Raw genomic sequence first — 19,520 nt, forward strand, 5'->3', positions numbered from 1 at the left:
AGAGACGAATCAGAAAAATGCTATGTAATAAGAAATATTCTAATTAAAGAAGAAGTCAGCCCCTGCCTCCACAAAATAAAATCATAAAAAAACACAAAAAAAAAACAACATACACACATTAAATACGATCAGTTTTTATTCCCATTTACAATAAAATTATAATTCAAAATTATACAGACAGTTAACAATAAAATGAATAGTTCATCAGCTTAACACACTTTATGCACGTACGTCTGAATCCAAATTGTCTATGCTTACATTAGGTTGTTGGCATCATAAATACATATAATGAACATATAGTTTATAAGAAGAAACAAACAACAATATATACAAACGAACGATACTTTTTTATAAAGTTTAATCGTAATACACCATTATCAAACTGATGAATGCAATGGTTTCGTGCCTTAAAAAGTGCATAATTTGAACTCTTCTCTTTTTATTGTTTTTAAACATAAATATACTGTCATTTAACATTTTAAGCTATAGGAAATTTGTATAATCACTCGATAAAACCCGAACGCACTCGAAAAAGCCAGGACTCCTCGCGAAAAAACCCGAACACATATAAATGAAGTTAGTCTCAAAATGCATTTTTCAATGCAATAACAAGAATTTTTCTAAAGTGTCTGTATATCTAAGGATATAAGGATTCCATGGATGCATTTTTGTCGACATTTGCATTGGTATGAGTTAAAAATTGGCTGTATTCAGTTTTTGGGAATAAAAGTATTTTAAGTCTAAATTCAAGTTTTTGTTAACAAAAATAATATCGGATTGATAATAGATTATTTTTTTATCTTCAATACTAACACACCATGTCTATCTTTGTTTGTTAAACTCAAGCGTCTATAACACGTCTTGTCAGAAAGAAAGTCTGTTTGTTTACATTTTTGATCATAATCACTCGACAAAAAGTGGTATCACTCGAAAAAAGCCTGATCAAATCACTCGTAAACTACGATACTAGCCAGACAATATACCTACAGTTGGGTGCAGACCAAGCATTACATAAAGTAAACGCAAGTTAACGCCGCGTGCACATATTTCGTTAGTTAACTTCAAATCTCCCGTTTACTAGTAAACGCACGTTTACTATAATTACGTTAACGTGGTCGAAATGGAAATTTCTAATGTCTACCCTAGTAAACGGGCGTTTACTATGTGTCCGTTTAGTCAGTAGTAAACGGGCGTTTACTTCAGAATTCTTCAAATTTATTTTTACGTGCACTTAAAAGTAAACGGGCGTTTAGTACAGATTTTACAAGTGTATTTTTACGTGCACTTGAAAGTAAACGCACGTTTACTTTTCGCGTTAACTGATTGGGTAAATTTAAAAATAAACTTCAAGTTCATTTGCACATTTATTTCACGTATATGTGTTTCAAACCAGAACAATTCAAAAACTCTTTTAATTCGAAATATTAAATTACACAAAATCACTTTCATAAAGTCCATTAACTTTACTGATTGGCAGATTTTCTATATTTTTCAAAAGTTACATGTGCAAATATCGATACGGAAAGAAAGGTTATCCGAGACATCGGGAGAATATTTTTATATGATGGGATATAAACATCATGGTTTACGTTGTTTCGTTCCCCGTTTATAATTGTCTCTTCGAATTCCTAACTATAACTCGGTGTATTTAATACATTAATTTTTAATCGAAATTCACCTTGTTTGCCTTGGATTACATGATAAGATTCTGTTTTGACAAATGATATTAAAAAACGTAAATTGAACAGTATATTGAAAGGGATATCAATAAAGTGTAATATAAGTATGTTCATTTGTACCATCTCGTCAATTAAAATGTTCAAATATTGCTATCTTTACATGGGTCCTACTAAAATGCGCCCGGGAGCGCCCGGGTGAAGAAAAAGCGCCCGGGGAAAAGAAAAAGCGCCCGGGGAAAAGAAAAAGAGCCCGGGGAAGAAAATTAGCGCCCGGGGAAATTATATAGATATTTTATTGGCATGAGACAACTTTGTGTCCGGCGATGAAATAAGTTATGCACATTGATTTTTTTTAAATTTTAGACAAGTAATTTGTAAATTAAGATAATAGATATTTTTAATAAAACACAAAAACAAGTATAAATGTTTCAATTTTAACAATAATATATGAAAAGGCCTACTATTTCGAAAGACAGATAGTAATGGATCACAGTTTATGCTGAAGATTTATAAAATGTAAGACATCAAAGACATGTTTTTCAAAAACGATACCAAAATGAAAAATGTAATAAAAAAAATTTCACAGAAAAGTATTAATCTAATCAAAATTAAAGAGTAACACATAATAAATCAGCAAATAAAGCGGTACTATACATGTACCGTAGTTAAAATAAGGGGGTAAAAAGCAGGAGTTTTGTTTAAATTTAAAACTAAGCATTAAAATCCTGATAAGCATTGCCATTAAAACAGTTGTAGTTTTATAAAAAGATATCATATATCCTAATCAGCATCTGCACAAAAAAAGGTGTTCACCATGCAGTTGCTAAAATATTAGACCTCAGGCACTGATTATTTTTTTTAAAGTAACAAAATATACGTTTTGATCGAGGACAATATCGTTCATGATTCTTCTATATACTCTCATTTATATTTATTTACTTATTTATATACAATTTTGAAATCTAAAATGCAAAAGTGCAAGAACCGGCACTTTAGATGTTGCATTGTACATATCCCAATTTATATTAAGGACAAAACAAGCAATGATTTTTTTTATGGAAAAAAATTATTGTTATATAATATTATTATTTTATTCTCCCGGGCGCTAATTTTCCTTCCCCGGGTGCTTTTTCTTTTCCCCGGGCGCTTTTTCTTTTCCCGGGCGCTCTCGGGCGCTCCCGGGCGCTTTTTAGTAGGACCGCTTTACATTGATATAATATAACTCATTTACTATGCGGCTATATAAATTTACATAATAGAATGCTTATATGGTCAGTTTTGGTTGTTGTGGACAAAAAATTTTATTATATGAGTCAGTCTGAGATATGAAAACTACTGAATTTTGTTTACGATTCAATATTTTCAATAAAAAAATTGGCACTGGCTACGGTTACATGGAAATGTAACAATAATAAAAATATTATTGTTACATTGGAGACTAAATGCCGGAATGCATGGTTGGGTAAGGACCTGTTTAATTACGAATGTAACAATAATTATTGAGTCTACGGTTACATTGCGTTATTGTTACATGAAAAAAAGCAATGTACGAATACGATGGGACTAGTAATATGTACTAAATAATAAATGTTGAGGACATTTATTACTTACATTTATAACATACAATTTATTTGCTGTAATTTTTTATTTACAATGACAATTTCTACAATTCCAGTAAGTTGTTTTTAAAGTCCGATTTTTTTTATGAACGAAATTACGTCCTCCACGGATACGTGTACATAGTATTTAAGTATTTAGTATTTAAGATACAGTTAGCAAACTTTGCTTTTGATTATCAATTTGCGTCAAGTTATAAAGCTGTATGAAATGTTACGTCTTGATATTGTTTCAGTTTCGTTTAAAACGCATCACAAGTTTGATTTTTTTCACCATAAACAAAATTGGTCCAAAGTATAATGACAGTAATAAGAGTAGGTGTGCAGTTAAATACTTTAAAAAAGTGAAACCATTGAACTATATATTTTTCGCTTTTGACAGTCACACTCCTAATCTTGAGTAGTATCTTTAAGAACATCAAAACCATTAATACGTAGTAAAACTATTCAAGTTGTACACCATTTGTTGAACAATAATATTTGATTATTTATCAGTATTAAATTACAAGTATTGTTTAGTACATATGAAAGAATGAAGCAATACAACTATAGAAGATTTAAGTTTAATCAATCTAGCGTACATTGCTGTTTTTCATGTAACAATAACGTAATGTAACCGTAGCCTCAGTAATTATTGTTACATTTGTAATTAATCGGTTCCTCACCCAACTTTGCATTCCGGCAATTAGTCTCCAATGTAACAATAATATTTTTATTATTGTTACATTTCCATGTAACCGTAGCCAGTGCCTATTTTCAATAAAAAAAGGACATGCTGGCATTCTAAATTGATGCGAACAAATTTTTTTAGTCATAATATTCAAATATTGCTACCTATTTTCTTATACAATCAATCCTTACATGAAAATATAGCTCATTTACTATGTGGCTATATAGATTTACATAAGCAAATGCTTATATTGCGGACAAATAATTTTATTATATGAGTCAGTCTGAGGTATGAAAACTACTGAATTTTGTTTACAATTCAATATTTTGAATAAAAAAAGTACATGCTGGCACTCTAAATTGATGCGAACAAAATTTTTTAGTCATAATATTCAAATATTGCTACCTATTTTCTTATACAATCAATCCTTACATGAAAATATAACTCATTTACTATGCGGCTATATAGATTTACATAATAAAATGCTTATATGGTCAGTTTTGGTTGTTGCGGACAAATCATTTTATCATATGAGTCAGTCTGAGGTATGAAAACTACTGAATTTTGTTTACGATTCAATATTTTAAATAAAAAAAGGACATGCTGGCACTCTAAATTGATGCGAACAAATTTTTTTTAATCATAATATTCAAATATTACTACCTTTTTTATTATACAATCAATCCTTACTTGAAAATATAACTCATTTACTATGCGGCTATATAGATTTACATACTAGAATGCTTATATGGTCAGTTTTGGTTGTTGCGGACAAATAATTTTATTATATGAGTCAGTCTGAGGTATGAAAACTACTGAATTTTGTTTACGATTCAATATTTTAAATAAAAAAAGGACATGCTGGCACTCTAAATTGATGCGAACAAATTTTTTTAGTCATAATATTCAAATATTGCTACCTATTTTCTTATACAATCAATCCTTACATGAAAATATAACTCATTTACTATGCGGCTATATAGATTTACATAATAAAATGCTTATATGGTCAGTTTTGGTTGTTGCGGACAAATAATTTTATTATATGAGTCAGTCTGAGGTATGAAAACTACTGAATTTTGTTTACGATTCAATATTTTGAATAAAAAAAGTACATGCTGGCACTCTAAATTGATGCGAACAAAATTTTTTAGTCATAATATTCAAATATTGCTACCTATTTTCTTATACAATCAATCCTTACATGAAAATATAACTCATTTACTATGCGGCTATATAGATTTACATAAGCAAATGCTTATATGGTCAGTTTTGGTTGTTGCGGACAAATAATTTTATTATATGAGTCAGTCTGAGGTATGAAAACTACTAAATTTTGTTTACGATTCAATATTTTAAATAAAAAAGGACATGCTGGCACTCTAAATTGATGGGAACAAAATTTTTTTAATCATAATATTCAAATATTACTTCCTTTTTTATTATACAATCAATCCTTACTTGAAAATATAACTCATTTACTATGCGGCTATATAAATTTACATAATAGAATGCTTATATGGTCAGTTTTGGTTGTTGCGGACAAATAATTTTATTATATGAGTCAGTCTGAGGTATGAAAACTACTGAATTTTGTTTACGATTCAATATTTTGAATAAAAAAAGGACATGCTGGCACTCTAAATTGATGCGAACAAAATTTTTTAGTCATAATATTCAAATATTGCTACCTATTTTCTTATACAATCAATCCTTACATGAAAATATAACTCATTTACTATGCGGCTATATAGATTTACATAATAAAATGCTTATATGGTCAGTTTTGGTTGTTGCGGACAAATCATTTTATCATATGAGTCAGTCTGAGGTATGAAAACTACTGAATTTTGTTTACGATTCAATATTTTAAATAAAAAAAGGACATGCTGGCACTCTAAATTGATGCGAACAAATTTTTTTTAATCATAATATTCAAATATTACTACCTTTTTTATTATACAATCAATCCTTACTTGAAAATATAACTCATTTACTATGCGGCTATATAGATTTACATACTAGAATGCTTATATGGTCAGTTTTGGTTGTTGCGGACAAATCATTTTATTATATGAGTCAGTCTGAGGTATGAAAACTACTGAATTTTGTTTACGATTCAATATTTTAAATAAAAAAAGGACATGCTGGCACTCTAAATTGATGCGAACAAATTTTTTTAGTCATAATATTCAAATATTGCTACCTATTTTCTTATACAATCAATCCTTACATGAAAATATAACTCATTTACTATGCGGCTATATAGATTTACATAATAAAATGCTTATATGGTCAGTTTTGGTTGTTGCGGACAAATAATTTTATTATATGAGTCAGTCTGAGGTATGAAAACTACTGAATTTTGTTTACGATTCAATATTTTGAATAAAAAAAGTACATGCTGGCACTCTAAATTGATGCGAACAAAATTTTTTAGTCATAATATTCAAATATTGCTACCTATTTTCTTATACAATCAATCCTTACATGAAAATATAACTCATTTACTATGCGGCTATATAGATTTACATAATAAAATGCTTATATGGTCAGTTTTGGTTGTTGCGGACAAATCATTTTATTATATGAGTCAGTCTAAAGTATGAAAACTACTAAATTTTGTTTACGATTCAATATTTTAAATAAAAAAGGACATGCTGGCACTCTAAATTGATGGGAACAAAATTTTTTTAATCATAATATTCAAATATTACTTCCTTTTTTATTATACAATCAATCCTTACTTGAAAATATAACTCATTTACTATGCGGCTATATAAATTTACATAATAGAATGCTTATATGGTCAGTTTTGGTTGTTGTGGACAAATAATTTTATTATATGAGTCAGTCTGAGGTATGAAAACTACTGAATTTTGTTTACGATTCAATATTTTGAATAAAAAAAGGACATGCTGGCACTCTAAATTGATGCGAACAAATTTTTTTAGTCATAATATTCAAATATTGCTACCTATTTTCTTATACAATCAATCCTTACATGAAAATATAACTCATTTACTATGCGGCTATATAGATTTACATAATAAAATGCTTATATGGTCAGTTTTGGTTGTTGCGGACAAATAATTTTATTATATGAGTCAGTCTGAGGTATGAAAACTACTGAATTTTGTTTACGATTCAATATTTTGAATAAAAAAAGTACATGCTGGCACTCTAAATTGATGCGAACAAAATTTTTTAGTCATAATATTCAAATATTGCTACCTATTTTCTTATACAATCAATCCTTACATGAAAATATAACTCATTTACTATGCGGCTATATAGATTTACATAATAAAATGCTTATATGGTCAGTTTTGGTTGTTGCGGACAAATCATTTTATTATATGAGTCAGTCTGAGGTATGAAAACTACTAAATTTTGTTTACGATTCAATATTTTAAATAAAAAAGGACATGCTGGCACTCTAAATTGATGGGAACAAAATTTTTTTAATCATAATATTCAAATATTACTTCCTTTTTTATTATACAATCAATCCTTACTTGAAAATATAACTCATTTACTATGCAGCTATATAGATTTACATAAGCAAATGCTTATATGGTCAGTTTTGGTTATTGCGGACAAAAAATTTTATTATATGAGTCAGTCTGAGGTATGAAAACTACTGAATTTTGTTTAAGCTTCAATATTTTGAATAAAAAAGGACATGCTGGCACTCTAAATTGATGCGAACAAAATTTTTTAGTCATAATATTTAAATATTGCTACCTATTTTCTTATACAATAAATCCTTACATGAAAATATAACTCATTTACTATGCGGCTATATAGATTTACATAAGCAAATGCTTATATGGTAAGTTTTGGTTGTTGCGGACAAATAATTTTATTATATGAGTCAGTCTGAGGTATGAAAACTACTGAATTTTGTTTACAATTCAATATTTTGAATAAAAAAAGTACATGCTGGCACTCTAAATTGATGCGAACAAAATTTTTTAGTCATAATATTCAAATATTGCTACCTATTTTCTTATACAATCAATCCTTACATGAAAATATAACTCATTTACTATGTGGCTATATAGATTTACATAATAAAATGCTTATATGGTCAGTTTTGGTTGTTGCGGACAAATCATTTTATCATATGAGTCAGTCTGAGGTATGAAAACTACTGAATTTTGTTTACGATTCAATATTTTAAATAAAAAAAGGACATGCTGGCACTCTAAATTGATGCGAACAAATTTTTTTTAATCATAATATTCAAATATTACTACCTTTTTTATTATACAATCAATCCTTACTTGAAAATATAACTCATTTACTATGCGGCTATATAGATTTACATACTAGAATGCTTATATGGTCAGTTTTGGTTGTTGCGGACAAATCATTTTATTATATGAGTCAGTCTGAGGTATGAAAACTACTGAATTTTGTTTACGATTCAATATTTTAAATAAAAAAAGGACATGCTGGCACTCTAAATTGATGCGAACAAATTTTTTTAGTCATAATATTCAAATATTGCTACCTATTTTCTTATACAATCAATCCTTACATGAAAATATAACTCATTTACTATGCGGCTATATAGATTTACATAATAAAATGCTTATATGGTCAGTTTTGGTTGTTGCGGACAAATAATTTTATTATATGAGTCAGTCTGAGGTATGAAAACTACTGAATTTTGTTTACGATTCAATATTTTGAATAAAAAAAGTACATGCTGGCACTCTAAATTGATGCGAACAAAATTTTTTAGTCATAATATTCAAATATTGCTACCTATTTTCTTATACAATCAATCCTTACATGAAAATATAACTCATTTACTATGCGGCTATATAGATTTACATAATAAAATGCTTATATGGTCAGTTTTGGTTGTTGCGGACAAATCATTTTATTATACGAGTCAGTCTGAGGTATGAAAACTACTAAATTTTGTTTACGATTCAATATTTTAAATAAAAAAGGACATGCTGGCACTCTAAATTGATGGGAACAAAATTTTTTTAATCATAATATTCAAATATTACTTCCTTTTTTATTATACAATCAATCCTTACTTGAAAATATAACTCATTTACTATGCAGCTATATAGATTTACATACTAGAATGCTTATATGGTCAGTTTTGGTTGTTGCGGACAAATATTTTTATTATATGAGTCAGTCTGAGGTATGAAAACTACTGAATTTTGTTAACGATTCAATATTTTGAATAAAAAAGGACATGCTGGCACTCTAAATTGATGCGAATAAAATTTTGTAATCATAATGTTCAAATATTGCTACTTATTTTTTTATGCAATCAATCCTTACATGAAAATATAGCTCATTTACTCTGTGGCTATATAGATTTACATAAGCAAATGCTTATATGGTCAGTTTTGGTTATTGCGGACAAATAATTTTATTATATGAGTCAGTCTGAGGTATGAAAACTACTGAATTTTGTTTACGCTTCAATATTTTGAATAAAAAAGGACATGCTGGCACTCTAAATTGATGCGAACAAAATTTTTTAGTCATAATATTTAAATATTGCTACCTATTTTCTTATACAATAAATCCTTACATGAAAATATAACTCATTTACTATGCGGCTATATAGATTTACATAAGCAAATGCTTATATGGTAAGTTTTGGTTGTTGCGGACAAATAATTTTATTATATGAGTCAGTCTGAGGTATGAAAACTACTGAATTTTGTTTACAATTCAATATTTTGAATAAAAAAAGTACATGCTGGCACTCTAAATTGATGCGAACAAAATTTTTTAGTCATAATATTCAAATATTGCTACCTATTTTCTTATACAATCAATCCTTACATGAAAATATAACTCATTTACTATGTGGCTATATAGATTTACATAATAAAATGCTTATATGGTCAGTTTTGGTTGTTGCGGACAAATCATTTTATCATATGAGTCAGTCTGAGGTATGAAAACTACTGAATTTTGTTTACGATTCAATATTTTAAATAAAAAAAGGACATGCTGGCACTCTAAATTGATGCGAACAAATTTTTTTTAATCATAATATTCAAATATTACTACCTTTTTTATTATACAATCAATCCTTACTTGAAAATATAACTCATTTACTATGCGGCTATATAGATTTACATACTAGAATGCTTATATGGTCAGTTTTGGTTGTTGCGGACAAATCATTTTATTATATGAGTCAGTCTGAGGTATGAAAACTACTGAATTTTGTTTACGATTCAATATTTTAAATAAAAAAAGGACATGCTGGCACTCTAAATTGATGCGAACAAATTTTTTTAGTCATAATATTCAAATATTGCTACCTATTTTCTTATACAATCAATCCTTACATGAAAATATAACTCATTTACTATGCGGCTATATAGATTTACATAATAAAATGCTTATATGGTCAGTTTTGGTTGTTGCGGACAAATAATTTCATTATATGAGTCAGTCTGAGGTATGAAAACTACTGAATTTTGTTTACGATTCAATATTTTGAATAAAAAAAGTACATGCTGGCACTCTAAATTGATGCGAACAAAATTTTTTAGTCATAATATTCAAATATTGCTACCTATTTTCTTATACAATCAATCCTTACATGAAAATATAACTCATTTACTATGCGGCTATATAGATTTACATAATAAAATGCTTATATGGTCAGTTTTGGTTGTTGCGGACAAATCATTTTATTATATGAGTCAGTCTGAGGTATGAAAACTACTAAATTTTGTTTACGATTCAATATTTTAAATAAAAAAGGACATGCTGGCACTCTAAATTGATGGGAACAAAATTTTTTTAATCATAATATTCAAATATTACTTCCTTTTTTATTATACAATCAATCCTTACTTGAAAATATAACTCATTTACTATGCGGCTATATAAATTTACATAATAGAATGCTTATATGGTCAGTTTTGGTTGTTGTGGACAAATAATTTTATTATATGAGTCAGTCTGAGGTATGAAAACTACTGAATTTTGTTTACGATTCAATATTTTGAATAAAAAAAGGACATGCTGGCACTCTAAATTGATGCGAACAAATTTTTTTAGTCATAATATTCAAATATTGCTACCTATTTTCTTATACAATCAATCCTTACATGAAAATATAACTCATTTACTATGCGGCTATATAGATTTACATAATAAAATGCTTATATGGTCAGTTTTGGTTGTTGCGGACAAATAATTTTATTATATGAGTCAGTCTGAGGTATGAAAACTACTGAATTTTGTTTACGATTCAATATTTTGAATAAAAAAAGTACATGCTGGCACTCTAAATTGATGCGAACAAAATTTTTTAGTCATAATATTCAAATATTGCTACCTATTTTCTTATACAATCAATCCTTACATGAAAATATAACTCATTTACTATGCGGCTATATAGATTTACATAATAAAATGCTTATATGGTCAGTTTTGGTTGTTGCGGACAAATCATTTTATTATATGAGTCAGTCTGAGGTATGAAAACTACTAAATTTTGTTTACGATTCAATATTTTAAATAAAAAAGGACATGCTGGCACTCTAAATTGATGGGAACAAAATTTTTTTAATCATAATATTCAAATATTACTTCCTTTTTTATTATACAATCAATCCTTACTTGAAAATATAACTCATTTACTATGCAGCTATATAGATTTACATACTAGAATGCTTATATGGTCAGTTTTGGTTGTTGCGGACAAATATTTTCATTATATGAGTCAGTCTGAGGTATGAAAACTACTGAATTTTGTTAACGATTCAATATTTTGAATAAAAAAGGACATGCTGGCGCTCTAAATTGATGCGAATAAAATTTTGTAATCATAATGTTCAAATATTGCTACCTATTTTTTTATGCAATCAATCCTTACATGAAAATATAGCTCATTTACTCTGTGGCTATATAGATTTACATAAGCAAATGCTTATATGGTCAGTTTTGGTTATTGCGGACAAAAAATTTTATTATATGAGTCAGTCTGAGGTATGAAAACTACTGAATTTTGTTTACGCTTCAATATTTTGAATAAAAAAGGACATGCTGGCACTCTAAATTGATGCGAACAAAATTTTTTAGTCATAATATTTAAATATTGCTACCTATTTTCTTATACAATAAATCCTTACATGAAAATATAACTCATTTACTATGCGGCTATATAGATTTACATAAGCAAATGCTTATATGGTAAGTTTTGGTTGTTGCGGACAAATAATTTTATTATATGAGTCAGTCTGAGGTATGAAAACTACTGAATTTTGTTTACAATTCAATATTTTGAATAAAAAAAGTACATGCTGGCACTCTAAATTGATGCGAACAAAATTTTTTAGTCATAATATTCAAATATTGCTACCTATTTTCTTATACAATCAATCCTTACATGAAAATATAACTCATTTACTATGCGGCTATATAGATTTACATAATAAAATGCTTATATGGTCAGTTTTGGTTGTTGCGGACAAATCATTTTATCATATGAGTCAGTCTGAGGTATGAAAACTACTGAATTTTGTTTACGATTCAATATTTTAAATAAAAAAAGGACATGCTGGCACTCTAAATTGATGCGAACAAATTTTTTTTAATCATAATATTCAAATATTACTACCTTTTTTATTATACAATCAATCCTTACTTGAAAATATAACTCATTTACTATGCGGCTATATAGATTTACATACTAGAATGCTTATATGGTCAGTTTTGGTTGTTGCGGACAAATCATTTTATTATATGAGTCAGTCTGAGGTATGAAAACTACTGAATTTTGTTTACGATTCAATATTTTAAATAAAAAAAGGACATGCTGGCACTCTAAATTGATGCGAACAAATTTTTTTAGTCATAATATTCAAATATTGCTACCTATTTTCTTATACAATCAATCCTTACATGAAAATATAACTCATTTACTATGCGGCTATATAGATTTACATAATAAAATGCTTATATGGTCAGTTTTGGTTGTTGCGGACAAATAATTTTATTATATGAGTCAGTCTGAGGTATGAAAACTACTGAATTTTGTTTACGATTCAATATTTTGAATAAAAAAAGTACATGCTGGCACTCTAAATTGATGCGAACAAAATTTTTTAGTCATAATATTCAAATATTGCTACCTATTTTCTTATACAATCAATCCTTACATGAAAATATAACTCATTTACTATGCGGCTATATAGATTTACATAATAAAATGCTTATATGGTCAGTTTTGGTTGTTGCGGACAAATCATTTTATTATACGAGTCAGTCTGAGGTATGAAAACTACTAAATTTTGTTTACGATTCAATATTTTAAATAAAAAAGGACATGCTGGCACTCTAAATTGATGGGAACAAAATTTTTTTAATCATAATATTCAAATATTACTTCCTTTTTTATTATACAATCAATCCTTACTTGAAAATATAACTCATTTACTATGCAGCTATATAGATTTACATACTAGAATGCTTATATGGTCAGTTTTGGTTGTTGCGGACAAATATTTTTATTATATGAGTCAGTCTGAGGTATGAAAACTACTGAATTTTGTTAACGATTCAATATTTTGAATAAAAAAGGACATGCTGGCACTCTAAATTGATGCGAATAAAATTTTGTAATCATAATGTTCAAATATTGCTACTTATTTTTTTATGCAATCAATCCTTACATGAAAATATAGCTCATTTACTCTGTGGCTATATAGATTTACATAAGCAAATGCTTATATGGTCAGTTTTGGTTATTGCGGACAAATAATTTTATTATATGAGTCAGTCTGAGGTATGAAAACTACTGAATTTTGTTTACGCTTCAATATTTTGAATAAAAAAGGACATGCTGGCACTCTAAATTGATGCGAACAAAATTTTTTAGTCATAATATTTAAATATTGCTACCTATTTTCTTATACAATAAATCCTTACATGAAAATATAACTCATTTACTATGCGGCTATATAGATTTACATAAGCAAATGCTTATATGGTAAGTTTTGGTTGTTGCGGACAAATAATTTTATTATATGAGTCAGTCTGAGGTATGAAAACTACTGAATTTTGTTTACAATTCAATATTTTGAATAAAAAAAGTACATGCTGGCACTCTAAATTGATGCGAACAAAATTTTTTAGTCATAATATTCAAATATTGCTACCTATTTTCTTATACAATCAATCCTTACATGAAAATATAACTCATTTACTATGCGGCTATATAGATTTACATAATAAAATGCTTATATGGTCAGTTTTGGTTGTTGCGGACAAATCATTTTATTATATGAGTCAGTCTGAGGTATGAAAACTACTGAATTTTGTTTACGATTCAATATTTTAAATAAAAAAAGGACATGCTGGCACTCTAAATTGATGCGAACAAATTTTTTTTAATCATAATATTCAAATATTACTACCTTTTTTATTATACAATCAATCCTTACTTGAAAATATAACTCATTTACTATGCGGCTATATAGATTTACATACTAGAATGCTTATATGGTCAGTTTTGGTTGTTGCGGACAAATAATTTTATTATATGAGTCAGTCTGAGGTATGAGAACTACTGAATTTTGTTTACGATTTAATATTTTAAATAAAAAAAAGGACATGCTGGCACTCTAAATTGATGCTAACAAATTTTTTTAGTCATAATTTTCAAATATTGCTACCTATTTTATTATACAATCAATTCTTACATGAAAATATAACTCATTTACTATGTGGCTATATAGATTTACATACTAGAATGCTTATATGGTCAGTTTTGGTTGTTGCAGACAAACAATTTTATTATATGAGTCAGTCTGAGGTATGAAAACTACTGAATTTGGTTTACGATTCAATATTTTGAATAAAAAAGGACATGCTGGCACTCTAAATTGATGCGAACAAACTTTTTTAGTCATAATAATCAAATATTGCTACATATTTTCTTATTCAATCAATCCTTACATGAAAATATAACTCATTTACTATGCGGCTATATAGATTTACATAATAAAATGCTTATATGGTCAGTTTTGGTTGTTGCGGACAAATAATTTTATTATATGAGTCAGTCTGAGGTATGAAAACTACTAAATTTTGTTTACGATTCAATATTTTAAATAAAAAAGGACATGCTGGCACTCTAAATTGATGGGAACAAAATTTTTTTAATCATAATATTCAAATATTACTTCCTTTTTTATTATACAATCAATCCTTACTTGAAAATATAACTCATTTACTATGCGGCTATATAAATTTACATAATAGAATGCTTATATGGTCAGTTTTGGTTGTTGTGGACAAATAATTTTATTATATGAGTCAGTCTGAGGTATGAAAACTACTGAATTTTGTTTACGATTCAATATTTTGAATAAAAAAAGGACATGCTGGCACTCTAAATTGATGCGAACAAATTTTTTTAGTCATAATATTCAAATATTGCTACCTATTTTCTTATACAATCAATCCTTACATGAAAATATAACTCATTTACTATGGGGCTATATAGATTTACATAATAAAATGCTTATATGGTCAGTTTTGGTTGTTGCGGACAAATAATTTTATTATATGAGTCAGTCTGAGGTATGAAAACTACTGAATTTTGTTTACGATTCAATATTTTGAATAAAAAAAGTACATGCTGGCACTCTAAATTGATGCGAACAAAATTTTTTAGTCATAATATTCAAATATTGCTACCTATTTTCTTATACAATCAATCCTTACATGAAAATATAACTCATTTACTATGCGGCTATATAGATTTACATAATAAAATGCTTATATGGTCAGTTTTGGTTGTTGCGGACAAATCATTTTATTATATGAGTCAGTCTGAGGTATGAAAACTACTAAATTTTGTTTACGATTCAATATTTTAAATAAAAAAGGACATGCTGGCACTCTAAATTGATGGGAACAAAATTTTTTTAATCATAATATTCAAATATTACTTCCTTTTTTATTATACAATCAATCCTTACTTGAAAATATAACTCATTTACTATGCAGCTATATAGATTTACATACTAGAATGCTTATATGGTCAGTTTTGGTTGTTGCGGACAAATATTTTTATTATATGAGTCAGTCTGAGGTATGAAAACTACTGAATTTTGTTAACGATTCAATATTTTGAATAAAAAAGGACATGCTGGCACTCTAAATTGATGCGAATAAAATTTTGTAATCATAATGTTCAAATATTGCTACCTATTTTTTTATGCAATCAATCCTTACATGAAAATATAGCTCATTTACTCTGTGGCTATATAGATTTACATAAGCAAATGCTTATATGGTCAGTTTTGGTTATTGCGGACAAAAAATTTTATTATATGAGTCAGTCTGAGGTATGAAAACTACTGAATTTTGTTTACGCTTCAATATTTTGAATAAAAAAGGACATGCTGGCACTCTAAATTGATGCGAACAAAATTTTTTAGTCATAATATTTAAATATTGCTACCTATTTTCTTATACAATAAATCCTTACATGAAAATATAACTCATTTACTATGCGGCTATATAGATTTACATAAGCAAATGCTTATATGGTAAGTTTTGGTTGTTGCGGACAAATAATTTTATTATATGAGTCAGTCTGAGGTATGAAAACTACTGAATTTTGTTTACAATTCAATATTTTGAATAAAAAAAGTACATGCTGGCACTCTAAATTGATGCGAACAAAATTTTTTAGTCATAATATTCAAATATTGCTACCTATTTTCTTATACAATCAATCCTTACATGAAAATATAACTCATTTACTATGCGGCTATATAGATTTACATAATAAAATGCTTATATGGTCAGTTTTGGTTGTTGCGGACAAATCATTTTATCATATGAGTCAGTCTGAGGTATGAAAACTACTGAATTTTGTTTACGATTCAATATTTTAAATAAAAAAAGGACATGCTGGCACTCTAAATTGATGCGAACAAATTTTTTTTAATCATAATATTCAAATATTACTACCTTTTTTATTATACAATCAATCCTTACTTGAAAATATAACTCATTTACTATGCGGCTATATAGATTTACATACTAGAATGCTTATATGGTCAGTTTTGGTTGTTGCGGACAAATCATTTTATTATATGAGTCAGTCTGAGGTATGAAAACTACTGAATTTTGTTTACGATTCAATATTTTAAATAAAAAAAGGACATGCTGGCACTCTAAATTGATGCGAACAAATTTTTTTAGTCATAATATTCAAATATTGCTACCTATTTTCTTATACAATCAATCCTTACATGAAAATATAACTCATTTACTATGCGGCTATATAGATTTACATAATAAAATGCTTATATGGTCAGTTTTGGTTGTTGCGGACAAATAATTTTATTATATGAGTCAGTCTGAGGTATGAAAACTACTGAATTTTGTTTACGATTCAATATTTTGAATAAAAAAAGTACATGCTGGCACTCTAAATTGATGCGAACAAAATTTTTTAGTCATAATATTCAAATATTGCTACCTATTTTCTTATACAATCAATCCTTACATGAAAATATAACTCATTTACTATGCGGCTATATAGATTTACATAATAAAATGCTTATATGGTCAGTTTTGGTTGTTGCGGACAAATCATTTTATTATACGAGTCAGTCTGAGGTATGAAAACTACTAAATTTTGTTTACGATTCAATATTTTAAATAAAAAAGGACATGCTGGCACTCTAAATTGATGGGAACAAAATTTTTTTAATCATAATATTCAAATATTACTTCCTTTTTTATTATACAATCAATCCTTACTTGAAAATATAACTCATTTACTATGCAGCTATATAGATTTACATACTAGAATGCTTATATGGTCAGTTTTGGTTGTTGCGGACAAATATTTTTATTATATGAGTCAGTCTGAGGTATGAAAACTACTGAATTTTGTTAACGATTCAATATTTTGAATAAAAAAGGACATGCTGGCACTCTAAATTGATGCGAATAAAATTTTGTAATCATAATGTTCAAATATTGCTACTTATTTTTTTATGCAATCAATCCTTACATGAAAATATAGCTCATTTACTCTGTGGCTATATAGATTTACATAAGCAAATGCTTATATGGTCAGTTTTGGTTATTGCGGACAAATAATTTTATTATATGAGTCAGTCTGAGGTATGAAAACTACTGAATTTTGTTTACGCTTCAATATTTTGAATAAAAAAGGACATGCTGGCACTCTAAATTGATGCGAACAAAATTTTTTAGTCATAATATTTAAATATTGCTACCTATTTTCTTATACAATAAATCCTTACATGAAAATATAACTCATTTACTATGCGGCTATATAGATTTACATAAGCAAATGCTTATATGGTAAGTTTTGGTTGTTGCGGACAAATAATTTTATTATATGAGTCAGTCTGAGGTATGAAAACTACTGAATTTTGTTTACAATTCAATATTTTGAATAAAAAAAGTACATGCTGGGACTCTAAATTGATGCGAACAAAATTTTTTAGTCATAATATTCAAATATTGCTACCTATTTTCTTATACAATCAATCCTTACATGAAAATATAACTCATTTACTATGCGGCTATATAGATTTACATAATAAAATGCTTATATGGTCAGTTTTGGTTGTTGCGGACAAATCATTTTATTATATGAGTCAGTCTGAGGTATGAAAACTACTGAATTTTGTTTACGATTCAATATTTTAAATAAAAAAAGGACATGCTGGCACTCTAAATTGATGCGAACAAATTTTTTTTAATCATAATATTCAAATATTACTACCTTTTTTATTATACAATCAATCCTTACTTGAAAATATAACTCATTTACTATGCGGCTATATAGATTTACATACTAGAATGCTTATATGGTCAGTTTTGGTTGTTGCGGACAAATAATTTTATTATATGAGTCAGTCTGAGGTATGAGAACTACTGAATTTTGTTTACGATTTAATATTTTAAATAAAAAAAAGGACATGCTGGCACTCTAAATTGATGCTAACAAATTTTTTTAGTCATAATTTTCAAATATTGCTACCCAATTTTTTTTGCATTTTTTCATTAACAATACTTCAAAGTTAAATTTCACAAAGTATAAGAAAATTCTGTCATTTTTTTTCTATACCCCTGAACTACCTTAACAATAATGACAGCATATATCTAAAATAAAAATAAAAATATTAATAAAAATGGTTACATTGAAAATTGTTCTGGTTTAAGCAATACACATGATACAGGGCATTTATGAAACTGCATGTGAATCACGCGAATAGCAAAATAACGTTACATGCATCATAACTAAAAGAAGCCTTTGCTTCAATGCTCTTCAACTTCGTACTTTATTTGACCTTTTTAACTTTTTTGGATTCGAGCGTCACTGATGAGTTTTTTGTAAACGAAACGCGCGTCTGGCGTATGTACAAAATTTAGTCCTGGTATCTATGATGAGTTTATTTAGATTTGAAAATAGTGTCTTCCAGTGTAGGAATATCAAGAGCTTACGATACAGGTTTCTTTTCACTGAGATATTGTAATGAAAGT

The sequence above is a fragment of the Mytilus galloprovincialis genome, chromosome 11, assembly GCF_965363235.1.
Source record: "Mytilus galloprovincialis chromosome 11, xbMytGall1.hap1.1, whole genome shotgun sequence".
In the NCBI taxonomy this organism is placed as follows: domain Eukaryota; kingdom Metazoa; phylum Mollusca; class Bivalvia; order Mytilida; family Mytilidae; genus Mytilus; species Mytilus galloprovincialis.